This window comes from Aythya fuligula, chromosome 2 (assembly GCF_009819795.1).
Source record: "Aythya fuligula isolate bAytFul2 chromosome 2, bAytFul2.pri, whole genome shotgun sequence".
In the NCBI taxonomy this organism is placed as follows: domain Eukaryota; kingdom Metazoa; phylum Chordata; class Aves; order Anseriformes; family Anatidae; genus Aythya; species Aythya fuligula.
This window is the reverse complement of record NC_045560.1, coordinates 13,399,454-13,425,356: the sequence shown is the minus strand read 5'-3', so window position 1 is coordinate 13,425,356 and position 25,903 is coordinate 13,399,454. Positions and strand designations below refer to the sequence as shown.

The 25,903-nt window shown below is 40.0% G+C and overlaps 1 long non-coding RNA gene across 1 annotated transcript; it reads left to right on the top strand.

Moving 5' to 3' along the window:
• The first annotated feature begins 11,427 nt into the window (after window positions 1-11,427).
• LOC116486401 lies at window positions 11,428-25,644 on the top strand. Its single transcript, XR_004252951.1, has 4 exons — window positions 11,428-11,468; window positions 14,101-14,169; window positions 22,501-22,599; window positions 25,390-25,644. It is a non-coding gene; the product is annotated as an uncharacterized LOC116486401 (long non-coding RNA).
• The last annotated feature ends 259 nt before the right edge of the window (window positions 25,645-25,903 follow it).

The window sequence follows — 25,903 nt, the reverse complement described above, 5'->3', positions numbered from 1 at the left end:
CTCTTCCAGAACTGCTCCAGATATGGGTCCGTGCCACGGGGTCCATCCCTCAGGAGAAAACTGCTCCAAACTGGCTCCCCTACGGGCAGCCACTCCTGCCAGGTCACCTGCTCCTGCGTGGGCTCCTCTCCACGGGCTACAGGTCCGGCCCGGAATCTGCTCTGGCAGGGGTCTTCCACAGGCGGCAGCCTCCATCAGTGCAGGGCCACCTGCTCCACCGTGGTCTCCTCCACGGGCTGCAGCATGGAACCCTGCTCCACCGTGGCACTCCATGGGCTGCAGGGGGACATCCTGCTTCACCATGGTCCTCACCACAGGCCACAGGGGACTTCTGCTCCGGCGCCTGGAGCACCTCTCCCCCTCCCTCTACACTGATCTTGGCACCTGCAAGGCTGTTCTCTCACTCCCTTCACTCTCCTGGCTGCTGTCTGGCGCAGTGTTTTTTTTCCCTGTCTTAAACATGCTCTCACAGAGGCGCAAAACAACATCGCTTATTGGCTCAGCTCTGGAAAACAATGGGGCCCTTCCCAAACATGGGGCAGCTTCTAGATCTTTCTCACAGAAACCACCCCTATGGCTCCCTGCTACCAAAACCTTGCCACATAAACCCACTACACCCTCATGGTAAAGAATTTCCTCCTTATATCTAATATAAATCTCCCCTTTTCTAGTTTAAAGCTATCCCCCCTTGTCCTATCACTATATTCCCTGATAAAGAGTCCCTTCCCAGCTTTCCTGTAGGCCTGCTTTATGTACTAGAAAGCCTATACAAGGTCTCCCCAGAGCCTTCTCTTCTCTTCTCCAAGCTGAATAACCCCAACACCCTCAGCATGTCTTAATAGAAGAGGTGCTCCAGCCCCTTGATCATCTTTGTGGTCCTGCTCTAGACTCATTCTAGTTTTTCTTTCATCTTTTTTTTTTTTTTTTTTTTTTTTATTCCCTTGAACATCTGCCGAGGTGATCGGCTCCGGGGCAGATGCGTTCTGCAGCGGAGCGGGGGATCGGGCCAAGCAGGGCTAATTTTTCCAGCATCGAGCCTACTTGAGGGAGCCGCCAGGACCCGGCAGCCCTCGTGAAGGAGGCTGACAAGGCATAGACGGAGCCAGCAGCGCCCCCTCCCGGGCCGTTCAAAAGCTGCCCCTAGGAAGCACGAGCGACCAGGAGCGCGGCGAACAGGACGGGCAAACAGGGCATGGCACGTCAGAAGGGCGGGGCGCGGCAGGTGGCGCAGGCAGGGCGAGCAGGAAGGGCAGAGCGCTCCCCCCGCCCATATGAACACCTCCTTAACGACAGCCGTTAGCTAGGTGATAATGGTCTCCACCAGGCACTGTGCGCTCTCCAGGAAGTCGGTACACACCCAGACCGACTACCCATTAAAAAATGCAGCAGTTCAGGTCACCGGATGCAGGGAGTGTCTGAGCCTGTTGCTGCCATCGGCGGGAGGCAGAGAAACTGCGTGCGTGAGGTGCAAGCAGGTGGATGACCTGGTCTGCATGGTGGCAGAGCTCAAGGAGGAGGTGGAAAGGTTGAGGGATATCAGGGAGTGCGAGTGGGAGATAGACTGGTGGAGCAACTCCCTGCAGGGCCTCAAGGAGAGGTATCGAGGTGAGACACGCCAAATGGGGGTGGACCCCCTGCCCTGTCGCCGTCGGGCAGAGGGAGGGAATCTGGGAGTTGAGGAGGAATGGAAACAGGTCCCTGCTCGACATCGCAAGCGATGCCCTCCCCTTCCGGCCCCACCTTCCCAGGTGCCCTTACGCAAGAGGTTTGAGGCCCTGGAGCTCGACAGACCAGTAGCTGAGGAAGAGGTAGCAAGTGTTCCCACGAGGATGCCTAGGGTAAGGAGGTCAACTCCACGCCTCAGGACTGCCTCCACCAAGAAAGACAGAAGGGTTATTGTTGTGGGAGACTCTCTTCTTAGGGGAACAGAGGAACCTATTTGTCGGCCTGACCCTACCCGTAGGGAAGTCTGCTGCCTCCCTGGGGCCAGGGTCAGGGACGTTGCCAGGAAGCTTCCCAAGCTGGTACGCCCCTCAGACTATTATCCTCTTTTGGTAGTCCAGGCAGGTAGTGACGACACTGAAGAGAGAAGCCTGAAGGCTATCAAAAGAGACTTTAGGGGACTGGGTCGGTTAGTGGATGGAGCAGGAGTGCAGGTGGTGTTTTCGTCCATCCCTACGGTGGCAGGGAGGGGTACAGAGAGGACACGGAAAGCCCACCTGTTAAACACGTGGCTCCGGGGCTGGTGCCAACGCAGAAATCTTGGGTTTTTCAACCATGGGGCACTTTACTCGGCACCTGGCCTGATGGCTGCAGACGGGTCCTTATCTTTTAGGGGAAAAAGGATTTTGGGCCAGGAGCTGGCAGGGCTCATTGAGAGGGCTTTAAACTAGGTAAGAAGGGGGATGGGGCTGAAGCAAGGATTGTTGGAACTGTACCACGGGAAACAATGGCAAGGCCGGAGGATAAGGCAATGGCCCAGCTGAAGTGCATCTACACCAATGCAGGCAGCATGGGTAACAAACAGGAGGAGCTGGAAGCCATCGTGCAGCAGGCAGGCTACGACTTGGTTGCCATCACGGAGACGTGGTGGGACCAGTCTCATGACTGGAGTGCTGCAATGCCTGGCTATAAGCTCTTCAGAAGGGACAGGCAGCACAGAAGGGGTGGTGGTGTGTCTCTCTATATTAGAGAGTCTTTCGACGTTGTAGAACTCGAGGCTGGGAATGACAAGGTCAAGTCCCTTTGGGTTAGGATCGGCAGGGACAACAAGGCTAGCGTCCTGGTTGGGATCTGTTACAGACCGCCAAACCAGGATGAGGAGACGGATGAGGAATTCTACAGGCAGTTGACAGAAGTTGCGAAATCTTCAGCGCTTGTACTCGTGGGGGACTTCAACTTCCCTGACATATCCTGGAAGCACAACACAGCCCTGAGAAAGCAGTCTAGGAGGTTTCTGGAGAGCGTGAAAGATAGCTTCCTGACGCAGCTGGTTAGTGAGCCTACCAGGGGTGGTGCCCCGCTAGACCTTCTCTTCACAAACAGAGAAGGACTGGTGGAGGATGTGATTGTCGGGAGCTGCCTTGGGCAGAGTGACCACGAAATGGTGGAGTTCTCTATTCTTGGCGAGGCCAGGAAGGGGACCAGTAAAACCGCTGTGTTGGAATTCCGGAGGGCTGACTTTGTGCTGCTGAGGACACTGGTTGGTAGAGTCCCTTGGGGGGTGGTTCTGAAGGGCAGAGGAGTCCAGGAAGGCTGGGTGCTCTTCAAGAAGGAAATCTTAATGGCGCAGGAACGGTCTGTCCCCACGTGCCCAAAGACGAGCTGGCGGGGAAGAAGACCAGCCTGGCTCAACAGAGAATTGTGGCTTGAGCTTAGGAGAAAAAAGAGGGTTTATAATCTTTGGAAAAGTGGGCAGGCCACTAGGGAGGACTATAAGGATGTTGCGAGGCTGTGCAGGGACAAAATTAGAAAAGCCAAAGCTCATCTGGAGCTCAATCTGGCTACTGCCATTAAAGATAACAAAAAATGTTTTTATAAATACATCAACACAAAAAGGAGGACTAGGGAGAATATCCATCCTTTACTGGATGCAGGGGGAAAATTAGTTACAAGAGATGAGGAAAAGGCGGAGGTGCTCAATGCCTTCTTTGCCTCAGTCTTTAGCGGCAATACCGGTTGTTCTCTGGATACCCAGTACCCTGAGCTGGTGGAAGGGGATGGGGAGCAGGATGTGGCCATCACTATCCACGAAGAACTGTTTGGTGACCTGCTACGGTACTTGGATGTGCACAAGTCGATGGGGCCGGATGGGATCCACCCAAGGGTACTGAGAGAACTGGCAGAGGAGCTGGCCAAGCCGCTTACCATCATTTATCAGCAGTCCTGGCTATTGGGGGAGGTCCCAGTAGCCCAGTTGGCGGCTAGGAAACGTGACGCCCATCTACAAGAAGGGCCGGAGGGCAGACCCGGGAAACTACAGGCCTGTCAGTTTGACCTCAGTGCCAGGGAAGCTCATGGAGCAGATTATCTTGAGAGTCATCACGCAGCACTTGCAGGGCAAGCAGGCGATCAGGCCCAGTCAGCATGGGTTTATGAAAGGCAGATCCTGCTTGACGAACCTGATCTCCTTCTATGACAAAGTGACGCGCTGGGTGGACGAGGGAAAGGCTGTGGATGTGGTCTACCTTGACTTCAGCAAGGCTTTTGACACCGTCTCCCACAGCATTCTCCTCAAGAAACTGGCTGCTCTTGGCTTGGACTGGCGCACGCTTCGTTGGGTTAGAAACTGGCTGGATAGCCGGGCCCAAAGAGTCGTGGTAAATGGAGTCAAGTCCAGTTGGAGGACAGTCACTAGTGGCGTTCCCCAGGGCTCGGTGCTGGGGCTGGTCCTCTTTAATATCTTCATCGATGATCTGGACGAGGGCATTGAGTGCACCCTAAGTAAGTTTGCAGATGACACCAAGTTAGGTGCGTGTGTCGATCTGCTTGAGGGAAAGAAGGCTCTGCAGGAGGATCTAGATAGGCTGCACCAATGGGCTGAGGTCAACTGCATGAAGTTCAATAAGGCCAAGTGCCGGGTCCTGCACCTGGGGTGCAACAACCCCAAGCAGAGCTACAGGCTGGGAGATGAGTGGTTGGAGAGCTGCCAGGCAGAGAAGGACCTGGGAGTGATGGTGGATAGTCGGCTGAATATGAGCCAGCAGTGTGCTCAGGTGGCCAAGAAGGCCAACAGCATCCTGGCTTGTATCAGAAACAGTGTGACCAGCAGGGCTAGGGAGGTGATCGTCCCCCTGTACTCGTCTCTGGTGAGGCCGCACCTCGAGAACTGTGTTCAGTTTTGGGCCCCTCACTACAAGAAGGACATTGAGGTGCTTGAGCAGTTTCAGAGAAGGACGACGAAGCTGGTGAGGGACCTGGAGAACAAGTGCTACAAGGAAAGGCTGAGGGAGCTGGGCTTGTTCAGCCTGGAGAAAAGGAGGCTCAGGGGTGACCTTATTGCTCTCTACATGTACCTTAAAGGAGGCTGTAGCGAGGTGGGGGTCTCCCACATGTCTGGTGACAGGACGAGGGGGAATGGGCTTAAGTTGCGCCATGGGAGTTTTAGGTTGGATGTTAGGAAGTACTTCTCTACCGAAAGGGTTGTGAGACATTGGAACAGGCTGCCCAGGGAAGTGGTGGATTCACCATCCCTGGAAGTCTTTAAAAGACGTTTATATGTAGAGCTTAGGGATATGGTTTAGTGGGGACTGTTAGTGTTAGGTCAGAGGTTGGACTCAATGATCTTGAGGTCTCTTCAAACCTAGACATTCTGTGATTCTGTGATCTCTTAGCTGTTCTTACTTTCATTCCTAAAAAGTTCTGAGCTTCAGTGTGGTATAGGAGCCTATTCCCTATTAATATGTAGTCATGTATTCCAACCAGAAAAAAAAAAAAAATCTATGAGAATAATGAAGATGAATATGACACCCGAGAACTTATCAATGTTGACTTCACCGGGTCATTTTCTTTCCAACATTTCCTCTTCTAAGGGTCCCCTTCTCTAGCTTCTTCTTTTCCAGCACTTCTAAGATTTTGTGTCTGTAGCACTGATGCTTTTGTTAATTTCCTCTCTTTTTCTCCTCTTCTAGAGAGAGTTATGTTACCAGTGTCTCTTCTTCCTCCCTTTGAGATTTCAAGTTTAGTTCTTCTGTTTTAACTTTTCAGTGTTAAAAGGGTTTTTAAGAGAATCTCCTTTAGATCAGATATTTTGATTTTTTTTTCTTTTTAAAGACCTTATTTCATCATTTTAAGCTGTTTTCCCATTATTTCTTTTAATTTTCTAATCCAGTGTTGCTTAAGATAATCAAACCCATGCTTCTTCTTTTATAGACAACTGTTGAACTCCAGTGAAGTACAGTTATCTCAGTAACTGCAAGTGCCTCACTTGCAGAAATTTCCAGAGCCTTTAGGCTCCTTTCTATTGCACTGGATTGCTGAGTTTGTCACACTGGGCTCAAACTGCAGAAGAAACATACCTCTTTTTACATCTTGGTACAAAAGGTCCTAGACATTTTTTATAGACCTTTTTCTTTCCAGTGTTTATAACTGATAGAAAGATCAAGAGCACTGACAGTAGGCTATTGATACAAACCTTGACACAGATACCAATAATCTCTCTTATGGGCAGAGAGTGGCATGAGGAGACAGGTTCAATGAAGTGCAAGGAGATTGATTAGTTGCATCAGTAACAGAGACAAGAAAATCACATCAGGCCAGGTCAAGACCAGACCCGTGTTACCATCCTGAAAAAATTAACTTTTTTTAAGAAAAATCTCACTCCACCACCTTCCCCACTTCGTCTTCAGCCCCACATTAGAGACACGGCAAAAACTTGCCATTATTAGTAGCCTGTTCCATGTGCATCACATATTTTTCTCTTCACTTCAATTTCCCTTCACTATAGCTTGTATCTTTTATTTTTCTGTTTGTTTGTTTGGGGTTTGCCCCTCCATGTCACCCACTACTTACATTTGAGAAGAAAGAGAATTACAGTTGCCAGGAGCACAGCTATTTTAAGAACTCAGCCAGGATGCTCTCAGGTGTATGATTAATAATTTACTAAAGGGCTTCTTCTCTGACCAGCAGTACCTTGCTCCTGCAAATGCTCAGGTCATTCATCTGGAGCAGGCATTCGACTGCAAACAGAGGATTTTTAATGTGCTGCTACAAGTTTTAAATATCAGTTCAATTTAAAAAGACAAATGAGCATTCCTAAGCTGTGACAAGGCAAGATGGTGATTTATCAGACACAAGGGCATATTTTTTCCCATCCTGTTGTTTTCTGTTCCATTAAAGAAAGCAGAGGTAGCAAATTATTCCTTAATACTTTTTTTTTTTTTTTTTTTTTTTTTCCTCTGCTAAAAAAGACTCACATGGGAAATGGCTCCAAGTATTGTAACATCATTTGTGATTCATCTCCACAGGAACTGCTAGAGAAAAAATGTCTTTCTTTGTGAAGTGGATTGCATTCACTGAAGCCATTTGGTCTTTTAGTTTGTTTGTTTGTTTGTTTTTCTTCTCATTGTTATTTATTAACATTTCATAGATTCTCATAATAATAACTCATAATCCATAATAATGTCATAAATTAAAAAAAATAAAATAAAAAGGTGGTGTTAGACTTTCTCTTTCTGATTTACATTTTTGCTTCCATAAATCTCTAAAATTTCTTCCAAAAATAGAAGGAACACCCCATTACATTCCTTTGAATCAGAAAAAGGCTATGGTGCTTTAAATATGTCTGTGATTTCTTCTGTGACACTGGTCCTACAGCCACAATGAAGCTAAAGTCCATTCTCCAGTGGAAGCTCTAAATCCACTCTGGATCCTATTTAAAGGACTTTTGCTCTTAGGGGGAAAATTAGTGGCTAAATTGCTTAGGTACATTGATGTAAGCTGATTCTGCATATTTCTAGCTGTTCCTATCCACATTATTTTCCAACTGGTGATTTCTATTTTCATTTCTAGGTTCACAGTTCATTTGCACTTGATCCCCTAGAGATTGTTTTCTTGAGCAGGCATTTTGTAAAGTACAGAGAATGGATTAACCCCAGTACTCCATTGTATGCTGGGCAAAGTACTATTCTTGCTTCATATTTCATGTTTCTCTACAAATGAAGAATGCAATACATTTTTATTTTTTTTTCTGTACAGTAAGTTAATGGTATTTGCTTTTCAGATATTCCAGATTCCTTCTCAAGTCACCTGAGACACAGCACAGGAATGAATTACTCTGAACTGTCTTTCTGATTCCTGACAGGTCTGCTTGAAAAGTTGCTTGCCTCAAGCTGAATTCATTGTTATTTCACTTATCTCCAAGTCAGCAAGAGACAGTTTTACAAATCTCTAACATAAGGCATGAAATGGAATTCAGCAGCAATACTTATTTTCTTCTTTTTATTTGGCTTTGGCCAGATGAATGGAGGCTCCAAATGTGGATAGCACATTTTGAAGTGTTTTCTTGAAATGTTAACTTCATTAAAATCAGTCATCCTTTGAGAGAAACACCAGTCTCATGGAGAATCAGCTCCCTCTGATATATTTATCTTTCCCTGAATCTACCTCAAAATGCAGCCTTTTGGGTGGAACACAATGAAATTTGATAGCATTTACTGAGGTGTAGGATACTTATTAGTCTTTTATTTTTGACTATAGTGACTCTAATACATTCCTACTAATAAATGAAAACATATAAATACGCAATTAGCTTAAGACCACTAAAAGATGTTCAATTCTCAAGAGGAAGAATACTTCCATGAATTTTCCCAGGCACTGAGATGATTTCAAACTCATTTTATTGATTATAACATTACGGGTAGTAACTGACTTCCACTCATGGATTGACTCCTATCTATATACTTAGATGAAGAGAAGCCAAGTATTGAAAGGATACACCTACATTAGTAGCCTAAAAATGGCTATGACCCCAGTGATATAATCATCTACAGTCTCATATTATCAAACTGGTTCTTACTGCAGGCCATCTTCTGCCCCAAACAGTGAGATTGACCAATCCAGTAACTGCTAAGTGACTTAGAACCAGAGGAGCACTCTCTTCCAGTGGTTTTGAGTATGGTCACCCCTCTGCACCTTGGGGAACTGAGTTTAGCTGTTCAAATGCAAGCTCTGCCATTTGGCTTCAGAGTTACAGAAATATATTGATCTCTATTTCTAATCATCTCAATATAGTCAAAAGCTGTGGCCATCAGGAAAATAGAACTTTCAAGACTGTCTTGACAGACTCCGTGCTTGTTGGGAACGCAGCCCCAAACATCCAAAGTAGTCTAAACCATTAAGGAAGGTTACTGGATTTTCTTTGACTAATATTTTGCTAAAGCAATACTAAGTACTAATTTTCTCATGCAAAGTATCTTCCTCCTTCTCACCGCTCCCCTCCCTTTAGCTGAAGGTTTCCTACGGAAGAAATAATTGGGGCAATGATGTGAGATTCTGGGCTTGTCCCCATCCATATCACAGCTTTCAAGGCTATGTCTGCTGCAGGAAATAAGAATGGGCTAGGAGCTTTTCTGTGGCCTAGAGGGCAAGTGATACAGTTCAGTTCATCTCCACAGGGCTCAGAAATCTTTCCACCCCTGACCGTCTGGCGTTCTCCATGCTGGAAATATTCCTGTGTCCTTGAACTGTGCTATTATTGAAATACAAGTTCAGAGATCAGAACTCTGTTGGTGGACTAACAGAATATCATCTGCCAATGTTCATGCTTTTTAAATTACATTCAATTACCTCTGAAAGGGTAGCTCATATAATCTGTCTTCAGATTACTGAAGCTCATTCCCCTGCCTGAGAACTTTGATATTCATAAGAGATAGAATCTTACTAGGAGCATTTAAAAAAAGAAAAACATGAAATGCACTGAAGTACTATGGATAATCTCATTCAGAAACCGCCATTTCCCTCAATCTCTTTATGGAAAACACAACACATGGGAAAAAAGAAACAAAGCAGAGTCTGGAGCAGACCAAATTAATCATTTATTCATTTATTATTTCTCTTTCCACCACAAATACTTGGAATTTTTCAGAGAATATCTGTCAGTCACTCTAAAAAACTCTCCATTAAAACCAATGAGCAGCCCTTACTAAAAATCAGGGGCTGATGCTATACAAAGGTTCTGAGTGGCTGAGGTCAAAATGTTAAGTTTAAAACTGTATGAACCAGAGATATTTTCTTGTATTGTATCAGAACAAGAGCCTGGTGAGTGGCAGTACTAGATCCTTAATCTAATTTAACAATTACTAATGCACAGTTGTTTTTTTTTGTTTGTTTGTTTGTTTGTTTGTTTGTTTGTTTTCTTTTTGTTTCATCAGAAAGACTAGATCAAGTGCAACCTGATATTGTAGGGATTTTTTAATCAAACACAATTGTGTAATTAATGCTATAACACTAAACCATGGTAGTCCATTTACCATTGATGAACATTCTTTGAGGATCTCCATCTCTTCATAGTGGAGACTGGCACAGAATGTATTCCTCATAGGCAGCTCAAACCCCTTTGGGATATGTCATAGGCAAACTGATTTTCACATACTTGTATTGCTCTTGTCTTAGTCTAACAGTTCCCCTCCTATTCATACTAAATGAGTTAGGCTTAGTCTGTTGAAGATCACTTAAAAGTTCTGCATGAATGTTGTAACCAGCTAATGCAAATGTTGGAGAACAGCAGTGTTACATGTAGTAATTTCCTCCATCAGCAAAAAATTTCAAAGTAGGAAATTTCACTGCAGTTAAATCTTTTAGAAATTATATTAACACTACTTTTGGTCAGATATCCAAGAAAATAAATGAATTTGTGGTTAAGCAGACAAGAGCCTATATTTACACAGCTTGAAACTGAACTACAAGGATATTGATATATTTAAATCTGGCCAGGGATGTCAAAGGTAACAAGAAAATATTCTATAGGTAATAAAAGGAAGACTAGAAAAACCGTGGACCCTCTCCATAAGGGAATGGGATACCTGTTTACCAGGGATATGGAGAAGGCAGAGGTGCTCAACGACTTTTTTATCTCAGTCTTCACTGGCAAGTGCTCTAGCCACACCACCCAACTCACAGAAGGCAAAGGCAGGGACTGGGAGATCAAGGAACTGCCCACTGCAGAGAAGACCAGGATTAGGAATCTGAAGGTACCTAATTCCATAGGACCTGATGACATGCATCCAAATGTCTTGAGGGAACTGGTACATGAAGTTGCTAAACCTGTATCCATCTTTTTTGAGAAGTCATGGAAGTCTGGTGAAGTTCCCATTGACAAAAAAAGAAAAAAAAAAATTAAAATGGGGAAACAACCCACATTTTTAAAAAGGTAAAAGAGAAGACCCAGGGAACTACAGGCTAGTCAGTCTCACCTCTGTGACTGGCAAGGTCATGGAGCAGATCCTCCTGGAAACTATGCTAAAGCACATGGAAAATAAGTGATTGGTGACAGTCAACATGGCTTCACTAAGGACAGATCATGCCTGACAAATCTGGTGGTCTTTTACAATAGAGTTACAGCATTGGTGGATAGGGGAAGAGTAACAACTAATCTAAGTACTCCTGTGAGTTTCACTTACCTTTGTTGAAAATGTAAAGCCTGCTTAAATTATAAAAATAAATTGTTGAATTTTATGTAAATACTTCTGAAGAGAACCTTGATAATGTTTCTTGCCTTTTAATGATTATAATATGAACTGGTTCCAATCTATAATTTCTTCCAGGTAATAGTGGTGTATTGTTATTCAAATATCACTATTTCTTTATTGTTAAGAATGTGAATAGTTTTGACTTACTACTCAGTGCTACCTCTTACAATCTGTTTTCTAGAAGGATGTTAATTTAATTTAATATATATTTATATATATATATTCTGTTTGGTTGTTGATCAGGACAACTCAGAACTCCTTAATTCAAGAAAGGATGTGGAGGTAAGTAATAATATTCAGCTTTAAATGTTGGTATCAGAGTTAATTATGTATAAATACTTTGCTAAAAGAAACTCTATTAATGTGTTCTCAACACAGTTGTTTCAAACGCAGAACAGGTCTAATGGCCTAACAGGTCTAATGGCTAAACAGGGCTTATCTTGCATATCTCAATGGCATGTGAACTGAACTATTTTTTAGAAAGCTCCTGCCTTCTTACACACAGACCAGAAAGGTATGTGGCTGAGCAACCATGAATCTTGTTCTTCCCAGAAATTTTGCATGCAAAACAATGTCACAATGTCAGCTCAAATTCAACAGAAATCTAAGAAACTTTTTTTTTTTTTTCCCTGTTAATCTTATTCCCCATTTCAAAACTGTGTGATACAAACAGAATATTCAACTTATTTCAGCTGTTTTCAAGGTCAGAAATGCATTTTAATGAACACAGAATGAAATGACAATCTTGTCTTAAAATTAAAGGTATTTCTATTATTCAAAGTTGCCATAATTTCTATTTATGCATTTATTTTGTTTAAATTGTTAGTGGATAGAATGCTCCATAATAGCAACAGGGGAACTGCTATCTTACAGACAAAAATGGTATTTTTTTATTTTTTTTTTGTCATGAGCAATATAGGCATCTGTATCTGGGCACGTCATCCAAATTTCCTTTCTAGTCAGTGGAGACAATTGCACATTTCTAGAGCACAAGTCATAACATGTTTTAAAGCTCCTAACCCCCCCATTTCTCTCTGTTAAGTATAGGGGTGAGAGAAGTGGTGAGATTATATGTAGATATTTACACTATACATTCCCAAAGGTTCATGAAATGCAGAGTAACCATGGAGGCCATTTTAAACCCCAAAATAAGCAATTACAGAGACTTTCAAAAATTTCTGGTCCATGATGGAAAATCACTGAGCAATGCAAGATTTATTTTTTTTTTTGTGTTATATATTGGTACATTAACATCACTGCAAACACACAGTGAAGGCTAATTTCAGTTTAACAATATAACCCTTGAAAAGCCTTCACTTATTACCCAGAGTATTGGGGAAATGGGTCAATGAGGCTGTTTATGGAGCAGAAGCTGACACAAGCAGAAAGATACTCTTATCAGCACCTGAGTGTAAAAAACCACCGACTGCAGCTCGTCCATACGTCCATACGTGATTCACTGCAGGAATTCAGGAAGGTGATTGATAACGGGAGGACACTAGAAATGTAAGCAGGCTGCATATGAAAGAATGTAAACAGTTCAGCATTCCTCCCTGCACTCACTGCCATGGAAACGATAACAAACCTCTCTCTGTTGACATACTTTGCAGCTCAGTGTTGCCTCTCCTATGCACATAGACGCTGAACTGGCTACAGACGCTGACTACAGCGTCCAAACCCATTGTCTTTCCAACCAGGGAAAAGAAGCATGTTGCCCCCTTTACCCTCCTGGCACACCAGCATAGTGATTATACTGAATCTATTAATCGTCCAGAAGCACTCAGCAGGGGCAAAGGTGGTCGGTCACATAGGCCTAAACATCTACAGAGTTTCTCAGTCTTGCAGACGATCTCGACAACAGTTTAAACATGTTTAATCCCACCTAGAGTATTAATATAAGCAAATCAAAATGAGATACCAAGGCAGATACGCAGAGGGAACTTCTTATGGGCAAGTTGCTTAGTATCCTGCTGCCTGAATCCTGCTGCCAGCCTTCAGGAGACAGAAAAGGCCAAACTTGTGGGGCTGCAGATAGGAAGTATAATCAATACTACTGCCTACTGGAAAAAAAAAAATCTATATAGAGGAATTTCTAATAGAGAACCCTATTGAAGATTGTTTCTGTAACAGCTATATGGTATTACAAAGGTATCATGAGATAGGAATATGTTGAGGGGTCACTTCAGTCTTCTTTCCTTTCATACTGAAAAAAATAAAAATAAAAATAATAACTGTTAAATCTTCTATGTATGAGAATAGATTGATTATTTTAAATGATTGGACATTCATTTATTTTAGCACTTTGCAAGATTTGAAAACTCCATTAATAACATCATTATATTCTTCAGTCAGGTTCACTTTCAATGTGTCTTTGTCTCCTATTACTGAGAACTACCCTAACAAATTACAGAAAACTCTTAAACATTTGGGCTTCTGAGCTGTTTTTATATCCTAAATTAATACTGATGTTTTCATCCTGCTTATTTTATAAGGTGATCCTGTTGCTTCAATACAGTTTCTTTATATGAGAGTCTTGTAGATTTATATCAAACAAGCACAGCATGTATCAGATGATTATTTCATATGACCCTGTTCAGAAGAACAAAATCCCTGCAAACAGCTTTGCAAGTTGTTTTATACAGATTCCCCACCTGCCCCTATTTATCAACGAGAGTTACTCATTGAAGCATTTGACCACGGAAATGTTTTGAACATTTTTTTTTTCTTCAAAGAAGTCTGAAGTTATGCATAATTCATTATTCTTTCTGTATATGAATGATTGTGCTTAGATGTGCAAAGTCCAAGGAAGACTGAAAATGGTATCTAGCACAGACATTGCTTTTGTATGTGTGTGTTTGTTTGCTTTGGAAGAGTATGGTGCGGTTCTTAAACTTGATCTTTTTGTTTTTCATAGCTGAAAAGAGGACATGGTTCAAACTGAAGTGAAAGAAGAAGGAGTTGTAGAATACATTGCCAGAACCAGGTATTTTACTCACCCAGGAGTCCTACTCAGTTGTAACAGGTGACTTATAACTGTGGTATGCCATCTTTCAGTAAGATTTGCTTAGGTCTCTGAGGACTCAAAGATAGTTAATATGGTGCCAAATACTGAAAATTATTTGAGGGAAAATCTGGAGAAATTTTAATCTGTAATTCTCACAGCCATACCACACAGATCAGGCAACATGTAATAATAGAATTTATATGATGTATGTGATATATAGATATATTAGGAGAGAGCAATCGTATTTTGTATAGGTTAAAAATTGCTAGACCTCTTTGGTGAGATTAGCAGTCATGGGTATGGGAGAAAATCAGTTGATACAATCTATTTGAATAACCAGAATTCATTTGGAAGTTTAGCTTGCTGAAGGTTTTTTGTTTTGTTTTGTTTTGTTTTTTTTTGTCTGTTTGTTTTTTTTAATCAAATTGTCATTGGAATGGTGCTTACATAAATAAACACATGGGGGAAAAACAAAAGCAAAACAAAATAAAACAAGCAAAAAAACAGTACAGGAAAATTTTCACTAGTATACTTCAGTGATCTGTGCTCTTAACTTATCCATAAATGATCTAGAAGGATCATTTATGGATAAGTTGAAATGACTTATCATGAAATGATAATTTCATGATAATGAAATGACTTATCATGAAATGATGAAATGACAAAATCTGCTGGGAAGCTTATGCTGTTTAAAGTAGTAAAAAATGCATGCTGACTTCATCAGCATTTCAGAAGGACCTAGCAAAGTCCTGGCTGTGCTGAATACCTGACTGATAAAATGAAGATGAAGTTTAGTGTAGATAAATGTAAGGTAACATTTCAGTGGGATGTTCCTCATTTTAGGTATGCAGTAATAGCAGTACTACTTCAGAGTGAAGGTTAGTATCAAATTCTGTGGAAAATGCTGACTCAGGGCTCACTGCAGTTAAAATAATAATAAAAAAAAAAAAAGGAGAGTTAGAAAAGCATAAAGAATGAAACAGAAGATGGCATTTTTCTATCATAATCTAATGTTCACTTTTTATTTGCAAAATCAAGAAAAAAAAACAAGTACTTCCACATGCTTTAAAATAATAACAGCAATACCCCTGTGAAGCCAGCTTCTCATGTTAAGGCCATTTGAAAGGTCACCAATTCTTATGGTGCTATGATAAGCGCTGATAGTACTTGTTAATTAAAATAACCTCCTACACACTGGGGTTGCTTTTTAGAAACAGTTGATTACAGTATTTGAGAAAATGAGTTTTGCAACTAATGGCAAATTCTCAAGTTAGTCCTCAATTACACACAAATGCAAATTCAGTTCTCTCTCTTTTTTTTTTTTTTTTTCTTTTGATTCATTTTTCCTTTCTCTTCCCCTCCTTTTTCCTTTCTGGTCATGGCACAGTAGGAGAAACAGCAATTGAAAGTGTTGAAACCAAGTCACCACAAAACAGTTACAACTGCATTAGGACAAGAAGTTCTTTAAGCCCAATTAATGGGAAAAATCACTAAAAGCTCCATTATCTCTTTAAAAGAGCTTTACATGCTTATGTCATGCAACTCATAAATAACAGGGATCTAAAAGGAAATCCCTTTGTAAATTGTTCTTCAGGATTTGTAAGAGTAGGTGCCAGTCATGGAGCTATTGAAACATAAGTTTATGCTCTGAATAAAAGCACCACAGAATGAATCATGATCTCATTTTGGAAATTACTGTGGGTGGAGATGGAAGACTTTGGCCAGACTGGTTATGTTACAGACACACAAGGGAACTGAGGAGATTTGAATTAAACAAGAGGATGTCAACCACGTTTTATTGGTGATTTAAAGATGAAGTTAAAGTTAGAGGCACTGGAGAAAAAGTAAAAAGGAGAGCATGAGTATATATAAAGCCATACAGGTAATTGATGAAAACCAGAAGGAATGAAAATAAGCTAACAATAGTAGCAGTCAGTCAAGGAAATATGTGGAGCAATAAATCAACTGGATTACATGTTTACATGGTTACATGAATGAAGGAACATTCGAGGCATCAGGCTTCTCCAGAAAACCAAATTCCTTGTTTGTATTGGCTAGGGGGAAATTGGAGTGAAATTTATTTTGTTTTGTTCATTTGGAGTCTTGTCTCAGTAAAATCTTAAGGAGTTTTAAACAGTCTTTGTGAACTGCTGTTTGGTGACAATTGTTATTAACTATCACAAAGGTATAAGAAGAGCTAACTTATATGAAGCAAATGGTGATTCATCTTATTTAATACGCTTTTTCACAGTGCCCATGCCAGACAGACAAGAAACGTTATGAAGAACAGCAACAGAATAGTCAGATGCAGCAAACCCTAATGTGTTGTAGTGGGGAACTGCAGCTTCTTTTTCTCCAACTCTCTTAAATTAGATTCTCATTTGGATTTTCTATTGGTGTTACAATATTCTAAAATGTCATCGTTCAGTTGCCAGAGAACAGGACTTTCTTAACACTGTAGCCTTATATCAGGGATATATGCTTATCCTGTGTGTATATGCTAGTTATAAATTTGGATATTTAGGAAGGGCTTTCACTGAAATATGGGCTATATGTGGTAATTAATCTGGCCTCAGTGATTAAATTACAACCTAGCTATATTTTAACTTCTTGTTCTTTGGGATTGTTCCTGGGGGGAAAAAAAATAAATATATATATATATCCCTTAGGAAATAAAATGGACAAAAACAACATCAAAAAATAACAAATTGTACAATTTCAACAATGTGGTTACTGTCCCCAGCTTTGCAGTGGTTCTGTTTTAGCCTTTGGGTGTCAGGCTTTCATTTCATACTACCAACTACTTCCTGAATTCCTGTGTTTTTATTTCTTCTGCATCTGCTAACATTTCCCTTTTTGCTGGCCTTACCACTCTGTGTCATGCTCCAGAAAGTGGGTCAAAGATGAATTTATGCTGAGGAAATCTCAACAACAATATCAGATAGCAGCATTGCTTTCATCTTGTTGCTCATTCAACAGACAATCCCGGATCTGTTTTGCTAATTTTGACAGAGAAAGTGTTTTAAATAGAATTACTGAGAGGTATCTGGTCTCATGTTGGTCAGTGCCTTCTTATATGATACCAAGGCAAGTGTTTGTCTGATAGAAATTAATAAGACAACTTTCTCTGCAGAGGAGGAAACAAAAGAACAGAAAACCTTTCATGTTTGCCATATACTTCTTCATCTTAGTAGGCACCATTAACATTAGACAGTCTTTGAAGAAACACTCTTTTAATGCATGTCATCTTGTTCACAACATAAAGAGCAGTAACAGTAAAGCTGGTGAGGACATTCTAACATAACCTCTGTCAAGTTGACATAGACCTAGAGAAACAGAGGAAACATCAGCTATAAATGTGTCTGTAGATGACTTTTCAAATAGAAAGCTTTTTATCTCAAATTCAAGCTTGAAATTTCATCAAGGTTGTTGTAGGACAAACTAATGTGAAAGAACACACAACACAAAATTAAATCATTACAAGTACTTTTTGATGGAAGGAAGCATTCTATGCATACATGTATATGCAGTCTTTAAATAAATAATAAAAAATGTTTGTAATAAATTAGATGTTGGCAGTGTTGGTTCATTATTATTGCACTCAGTGTCTCAATATTGTAACATTTTTTACTGATTTAAATTACATAAGAACTACTGTGATTAAATTGCAAGATTGTTTTTAATACACTATTACATTACAAACTTTCTGATTTCTGATGGAATCTCTAATAGATTGGAAACTTTGCACTGTATCTTGTTTCTTTAGGTAAGAGCTAATTATGTGGGGAAAGGAGAGGAGAGGAGGGAAGGGAAGGGAAGGGAAGGGAAGGGAAGGGAAGGGAAGGGAAGGGAAGGGAAGGGAAGGGAAGGGAAGGGAAGGAAGGGAAGGGAAGGGAAGGGAAGGGAAGGGAAGGGAAGGGAAGGGAAGGGAAGGGAAGGGAAGGGAAGGGAAGGGAAGGGAAGGGAAGGGAAGGGAAGGGAAGGGAAGGGAAGGGAAGGGAAGGGAAGGGAAGGGAAGGGAAGGGAAGGGAAGGGAAGGGAAGGGAAGGGAAGGGAAGGGAAGGGAAGGGAAGAGAAGAGAAGAGAAGAGAAGAGAAGAGAAGAGAAGAGAAGAGAAGAGAAGAGAAGAGAAGAGAAGAGAAGAGAAGAGAAGAGAAGAGAAGAGAAGAGAAGAGAAGAGAAGAGAAGAGAAGAGAAGAGAAGAGAAGAGAAGAGAAGAGAAGAGAAGAGAAGAGAAGAGAGGAAAGGAAAGGAAAGGAAAGGAAAGGAAAGGAAAGGAAAGGAAAGGAAAGGAAAGGAAAGGAAAGGAAAGGAAAGGAAAGGAAAGGAAAGGAAAGGAAAGGAAAGGAAAGGAAAGGAAAGGAAAGGAAAGGAAAGGAAAGGAAAGGAAAGGAAAGGAAAGGAAAAGAAAAGAAAAAGAAAAGAAAAGAAAAGAAAAGAAAAGAAAAGAAAAGAAAAGAAAAGAAAAGAAAAGAAAAGAAAAGAAAAGAAAAGAAAAGAAAAGAAAAGAAAAGAAAAGAAAAGAAAAGAAAAGAAAAGAAAAGAAAAGAAAAGAAAAGAAAAGATGTAATGGGAAGAAAAACTACTTACAAGTTTGTCCTATACACTCATAATAAAATTCCGGGCATAACGAGGAGCATGTGGTTGACCGAACACCAAACACCAACACAGAATTAGGGGAGTTGGCTTCTGTTCCTTTTGCTTGAAAGGTCTAATGTCTCCTAAAGAGATCTATGAAGCTTGGTACTTGAGATAGGTGTCTTCTTCAGTCTTTCCTGTTATTCTATTCCATTGTGCAATTCAAAATAAAATATTCATCAAGACATTAATGTTGCTTTATAGTCTGATAATTAGGGCAGTCATATGAATCCCAGTTCTTGTGCCAACTAATATTTCAGAATGAAGGCATCCATCAGCTTGTATTCAAACACTTGTTTTAAATCAGGTGGTCTTCTAAACTACCAACCCATAAAGAAAATCTTTTCTTGATTCAATTAATGTTTCATTATGTCAAAGGTGAAAAAACTGAGAGCAGCATTAACTAGGAATCTCGAAAATATCATGGTCACTGCAGAGCCAGGGCAGCAACTGTGAAGTTTTCAGAGTTTCCAGGCTTCCAAATCCACATGAGCCCATGTGGATTGGCCCATTAATTTGAAAATCCTGGAAACCTTCAGGCAAGTTGTAAATGAGATAGGCTCCAAGCATCTTTGTCCTCTCACCTGTTTATTCATTAATCAGGTGCTAAAGAACTCAGCAGGTACCCTGGCATGTGGTTATAGAAGGTTTTGAAATACTTTGTCATGATCTGATCCATCAAAACCCTATCTTCTACTACAGTTTCACAGGGATTTTGGAAAAATATTTTGCTTTCACTGATTCAGCATTCTTCAATGGAAAAAGCAAAATCATTCTTATTTTCCGAACAGCTAAACGTTTACTTCACCATTTTAATTCATTACACGTAGTGTAGGCAGACAGCTGAATGACATGCATTGAAGAACTCTCTATAAAGGAACATGACAGACTGTGTCACTGCCTTCTAATACATGTGTGCTTTGATGAAGATCATGTTTCTGATATTTGTGTAAACTAGGATGCCAGGGTCTTATTGCTGTGAGTGGGAGGATGACATGATCTGATCAGTGTGCCAAGTTCCTGTAATTCATCACTTTCTATTCTCCATGAAGTGGCATTCCCCTACTCTGGCTGCCAAAAGCTGGGTTTCATTTCACAGTCCCAAGGACAGTGTAAAATCTCACTTACTTATTGCCTGCTTGTTAAGCTAACTGCTGCAAAACTTATTTCTAATTTGTGCTTGGTTTGAACTGGTCAGATGAGTTATTAACAAACTGCTTTTTGCTCTAGTTTTCTTATTTTCCTCCCTCTCCCTTCTTCTTCTTTCCACCACTCCACTTTGGGCATAATTCCAATTGCTAGCAAAATTGGGTCCTCAGCCATGTAGAATAAGCAGTGCTTGCTGTGTTTCAATCTTCTTTCGGATGGGTTGAAATACATAGTGACACAAGATGGTCACTATCTTGCATCAGACTTCCTCAGAAAGGTACATTAGCATGTGAGACTAATCTTAGACAATGTTTTCTGTGACACTCAGATTTTTGAAATATTCACGTGGAAAATATTATTAACTTTGGAAAAATCAACATGTATTGCAAGTTGTGCCTAGAACAAGCAGGTGTAATCCTGGGAAGATAAATATAATACGGTTTCTAACACTGATTTCTTTAGTATTTTATTGAACTCCCTGTTGTAGCAACAGTCTTATGCTGTTTTTTCCATTCTGCTTAACCAGCAGATGATTCAGTCTACAGACCAAGATAATGTAGTACAATTATAGCATTCAAAATGGTTTATGTGTGACTACTCAAAGCTTGTCTTCACTCTGTTTACTGGCTACTAGCACACTAAGCTAAATGCAAGTTAACAAATTCCTAAAAATACCCCAGGGATGAATCATCCCTTTCAAAAGGGTTCTGGAGAGTGTTTAGCACTGTGATGGTAAGTCACGGGGTAGTAGGGAAGCCAATTTCTGTTACAGAAAGAGACAAGCTTGAGTCAGCCAAATGCTATGTCACAGATTCTGAATGCTTTGCCTAGAAGATGGCTATTACAAGTTAATGTCCTCAAACTTGGGCAGCTAAAGGAGACTGCTAAAGAAAAATGTCCAAAAGTATACACATATCCTGCAAACCTGTTTTCTGTTACCTTCCTTAAGAATTCAGGAACTGGGATTTTTTAACTTTTGGAAATGTTATTTCCAAATCTAAAGTAACTCATAGTTCTCAGAAACAGTAAAAATGAGCCTGTTCACTTTGAGTTTTGGTGCCTGAATTTCAACAGTTAAATTTGAAAATCTGTTCTTAAATTCATGGAATAGATATGTGCTTAAATGTTCAAACATTTTCTGCTACCTGCAGAGTAGACTGGAGACTTTTTTTTTTTTTTTTTGAAAGGAAGAGATTCAAATGCTGTATTTGTTCATTCAAAAAGCTTTGTGTTTGATAGTTCCAGAATAAAAGAAAAAGTGATAGAAACCTAATGGTTAATGAATAATTACAATAACAAAGTCAAAATGAAATTAACATTGGCATTTCAACCTCTGTTCTGTAATAAACACCTAATAAACCATAATGTACTCATCTCTCCAGATTTACTTAATTTAAATTTAGTCCTTGTATTACAACTTTCCACTCTGATTTAATTCAATTGAATATTATTTACTGTAAATTAAAGAGTGAAGAAATGACCAAAAGCTCAATTTACAGAGATCTTTCTGTTTGCTAAAAACTGCTCTGTGTTTGCTTTCTGATCTCTAGTAGATGGCATAGGCAAGTGTCGTCTCATGTGGTTTAAGGAATTATCTTCACTCCTACTTAGTGCTCTTCTGATGGAAGCTGCCATCCCCACATATCTGAGATAATGTAAGAGGACATATGGCTGTATCATGGCCTCACTTTCATTGCATTTTGGGCACCCTGATCATTCACCTAATTAACCCAGATAGTGTGGGCTCATGAATTGTTTTTAGTAACATCTTTAGATAACTTAGATTTTAGACTGGAAAAATAAGCTCCTGAAAGTATTGCTCAGTGTTAGCCAAAGAGGGAGATGAATCACAGAATGACAGAACTGTAGGGGTTGGAAGGGACCTCAAAAGATCATCGGGTCCAACCCCCCTGCCAAAGCAGGTTCCTCAGAGCAGGCTGCCCAGGTAGGCATCCAGACAGGCCTTGAATATCTCCAGAGAAGTAGACTCCACAACCTCCCTAGGCAGCCTGTTCCATTGCTCCATCACTCTCATCATGAAGATGAAGGGTGATGATTCTGTTAGGAAAGAGATAGCAGTTAGATGGGTAAACCTGAATCCTGGTCTACTTCAGTTCAAAAACAGATAAACTGAAACATTTTGAAAAGTTAACTTAAAACCATGGCAGCTCTTCCAAATTTGCATCTTGACCAGCTCTGAGATATGGCTATGCTCTTCAGATAAATTTGGAAAGACCAGGATAAAATACTTTTTTAGAAATCTTGAATCAAATAGTTGAAAATATATGAAAAACCTCACAGACCAACCCTGACACGTCTCTATTCATGCATCACCTGCTGTCTGATACACAACAAAGGAAAAGAAAGACTATGGAAAATTAGAATAAAGTTTGTGACCAAGAAAATTAATTAAACAGAATTTTTAAATCACAATATTTTGAAAATAGGAACAGTGCAAATGAGATTATGCTTTGTCATCTTGTTCTCTGCACTGCAACCAAACAAGTTTTATATTCCTCACAGGTGACCAGTGAGAAGTCACGTGAAATAATATGGATTGACATCTTCTTCACACATCAGATATCCTGAATCTTCTGGAAACTACCGACTGCCCAGAGAAGGGTAATTCATTTTATTATTTTATTCCACTGTGAAATTTCAGTACATTGTTATTGCTGAATTAAAAACATTTTTTTTTCACAATAACACATTTGTATTTTAATCATACTAGTTGTTCCCTGACTCCTCCCTCTCACAGTGGGGGAAAACATGTCTATATTAGACGTGTCTATATTAGACTTGTTTTCCTTGAAATTGTGATAGATCTTTGAAAAAATAGCCTATGAAAATGCTTACTTGTGCTCACATACCTCTCATCAGAAGGTATTTCCCAAAATGTGTTTCTGCAATTTCTTCAAAAGATGATCTGGGGAACTGCCTGCTGGAAACCATTTATGTGAAGAGTAAATGAGGAGATCTTTAGATAATCACCTGTGTCTGAGGCTTTCAAACACGCACCAGAAATGTTTGTGATAGTAAGGCCTCCCACTTGATCCCTACAGAGGTTTGGAGGAAAGACTGCTGTGTTGAAGTAGTGCATTACATAACTATGGGTGCCCAGGAAAAGTCCGCTGCAAAACCCTGGCTTTTAGGCTGATGTGAGCTGAAAGCTCTCAGCTCTAGCACTTTGTCAGGTGATCCATTTGCTGTCTTTCCAAGACTGTATTTTCAAAGAGGTGCTGTAATATCACTTCACAAAGGGAGATGCAAAATAAATGAGCCTGTAGGCAGGATGCTACTTAGGAATCTTCTGGGAGCTGTTTATCAAAATCCAGCTCTGCATTACATCCATCCTCATGTCCATCACTGGCTGTAGGAAAGGCTCAGAAAATGCACCAGGACATCGGATGGTTCCAAAATTACTCAATTGTCCAAATGCATGAGATGTCAGGAGATAGAAACTGTACTTCAGAGTTTTTCCTCTTTTTTTTTTTTTTTTTTTTTTTTTTTTTTTTTTAAGTAGAAGAAGACAGCCAGCAGGCTGAAATGACCTCTTGCAAATATTGGAACCAAAGAAATTTGTAATCTCCTGTGTCACCTGAGATTTAGCAGGCCCCAGACTGCAAATTGACAAGGACTGTGTGATTATGTGGTAAATACATAAGAATAAGAATAGGCAGGAAGAGTTGATAATGAGAAATAGTTACTAATATATATTTTAGCAAGAAGACCTCTCAAAATCTGGATTGGCCTAGGAAAAGAAACTTTCTGATAACTTCCTCTTACTCCTAATCCTAATTCAAATTCTGCTAAAGAAAGTGGGGGAAAGGAGGGAGAGAGAAAGAAAAAATAAGATATTGAAGTAAGTACAAATGTGGGGCTAAAGCATTGCATATATCAAAGTGTGCATCTGCATACCATAGCATGAGTGGACACAAACATACCTTCAGAGATTTTTATGTATTTCTACCTCATATCTGGGAAGAATTTGCACTTTACTACTTGTGTCTACATTATCTTGTAACATGTAAGTAAGAACAGAATAACAGCAGAATGATTTTGCATGCACCTCTAAATTAGGTTTTAGATTTATTGAGGTGGCAAATTCACCGTTTTACACTGATTTTCTGTTTGGTTTTTTTATTTTTCTCCTTTCTTACAAAAGTGTAGTGTTATTAAAATAGTATCCAAAAAAATAAGAAACATATATTATGTATTAAATTTATGCACATGAAAGGAGTTAGTCTTTCATAAAAGAGCTTGCAGAAGTCCAAACACAAATCATTGTTTTAACTATGTATGGTTTTCTCAATTGCGTATGCATTTTCTATAAATATAGTTGCATGAATAACAGGTTTTTCTGTTTGTTGGCAGAAAAAAAAAAAGCAGCCCCAATCAATGTGAATATACTGGCATCAAAGGACTTTTAGTATTGATTAAAAGCAAAACATTTGTTTTATAAAATGTTGAAATGAAACATTTTCTTTTTTTTTTTTTTTCTGCATTTTTGACGAGAACAATTGGCAAAGAGAAGAATTTATTAAGTGTTTCAATACAGCTGTACATGTATTTTTTCACATGCAAAGTTCTGCCTAGTATGGTTTGTACACATCACAGACTAGGAAATTACAGCCTGTTTAGCAACTGCAGAAAAAATATATGCTTTCATTTGTGTACCAGCATCATTAAAACTTCATATATTTCACATTATTTTCTGTTTTGTGCATTTTTTCCTATTTATTTTACTATTTTTCTTAATTTTGTTATTTTAATTCTTCTGCTCAGCTTTTGTCCATACCTAGCTTATTTCATTTTTGATGCAAATGAGCTAATAGTGAAATCACAACATCTATACACTGAAAACCAAAGGGAAAAAAAAAAACAACAACAACAACAAAAAAAAACACTTCTATCCCTAAATATTTCTGGGTTTGGTGTGATTGGCACTATTATAGGCTGTATTACGTTTATATTTTTCATGCTCTTCAAAAATTAGTCACCCTGTTGACCTCCTAGGACTGGGAATAGCTAAGCAAACAAATGGGAGAGAGAACCTTGCTCTGAGTGTTAGACTAAGCAAGCATGACAAGGAAATCACTAGGGGAGGCTCATACATATGCACTGTCAAGGTGCCATCTTGACAAAGTGTATTTTTCCTCTATAGTGGCATGTTTTATACTGTCAGCAGGTTTTAGAAGTGATATACTTGTATTTCATTGTTAGAATTAAAATGAAAGCTTTAAAATCCTTCTCCATAGCCTTGTACGACAATGTATTAAGTAAAAATGCTGTTAATGCAAAAAGGAAAAGCATGCAGAGAAAGGTCAGTGTGATAGGTTTAAAGAAGTGCTGTGGATGACTCATTAGAGCTCACTGCAATGATGATTTCAAACAGTGCCTTTGTTTCCACAGTACCCTGCAGTCTCTCCAGCAAGCAATGAAAGTACTGAGGTCTTGACAGAAGATAAGCAAGTGAATGAAGTTCACATATGCTTAAATTCATCTATCTTCATTGAAACATACAATTACATCCCCTTAATCAAAATTGCCTAGCTGTATTGCTGAGACAGACTTAAGAGCATGACAGAGGCTTAGTTTCAGATGATTATGATGATGACCATGGTTTCTGATGGCCTTGGAAGTCTGACCACTGGCAGTGGTCTTCATGGGAACAACCGATGTATGCCTGCCTCAAGTGTTTCATTGTACTGTTTAGAAATCATTAAAAATTCATTCTCTTGAAAATATTTTTATGTGTCAGTATGTTGATTCTGATTACATTGGACGTGTAGTATTCATATCCTTGTCTATAAAAAGGGAAAAAAATGCTGCGCCATCCACCTGTGTATCAGATGGTTACTAATATACTGATGGTGACCAAGGATGAAAGCCTTGTGGTATGGATTTGCTACAGTTTCATTTTCAA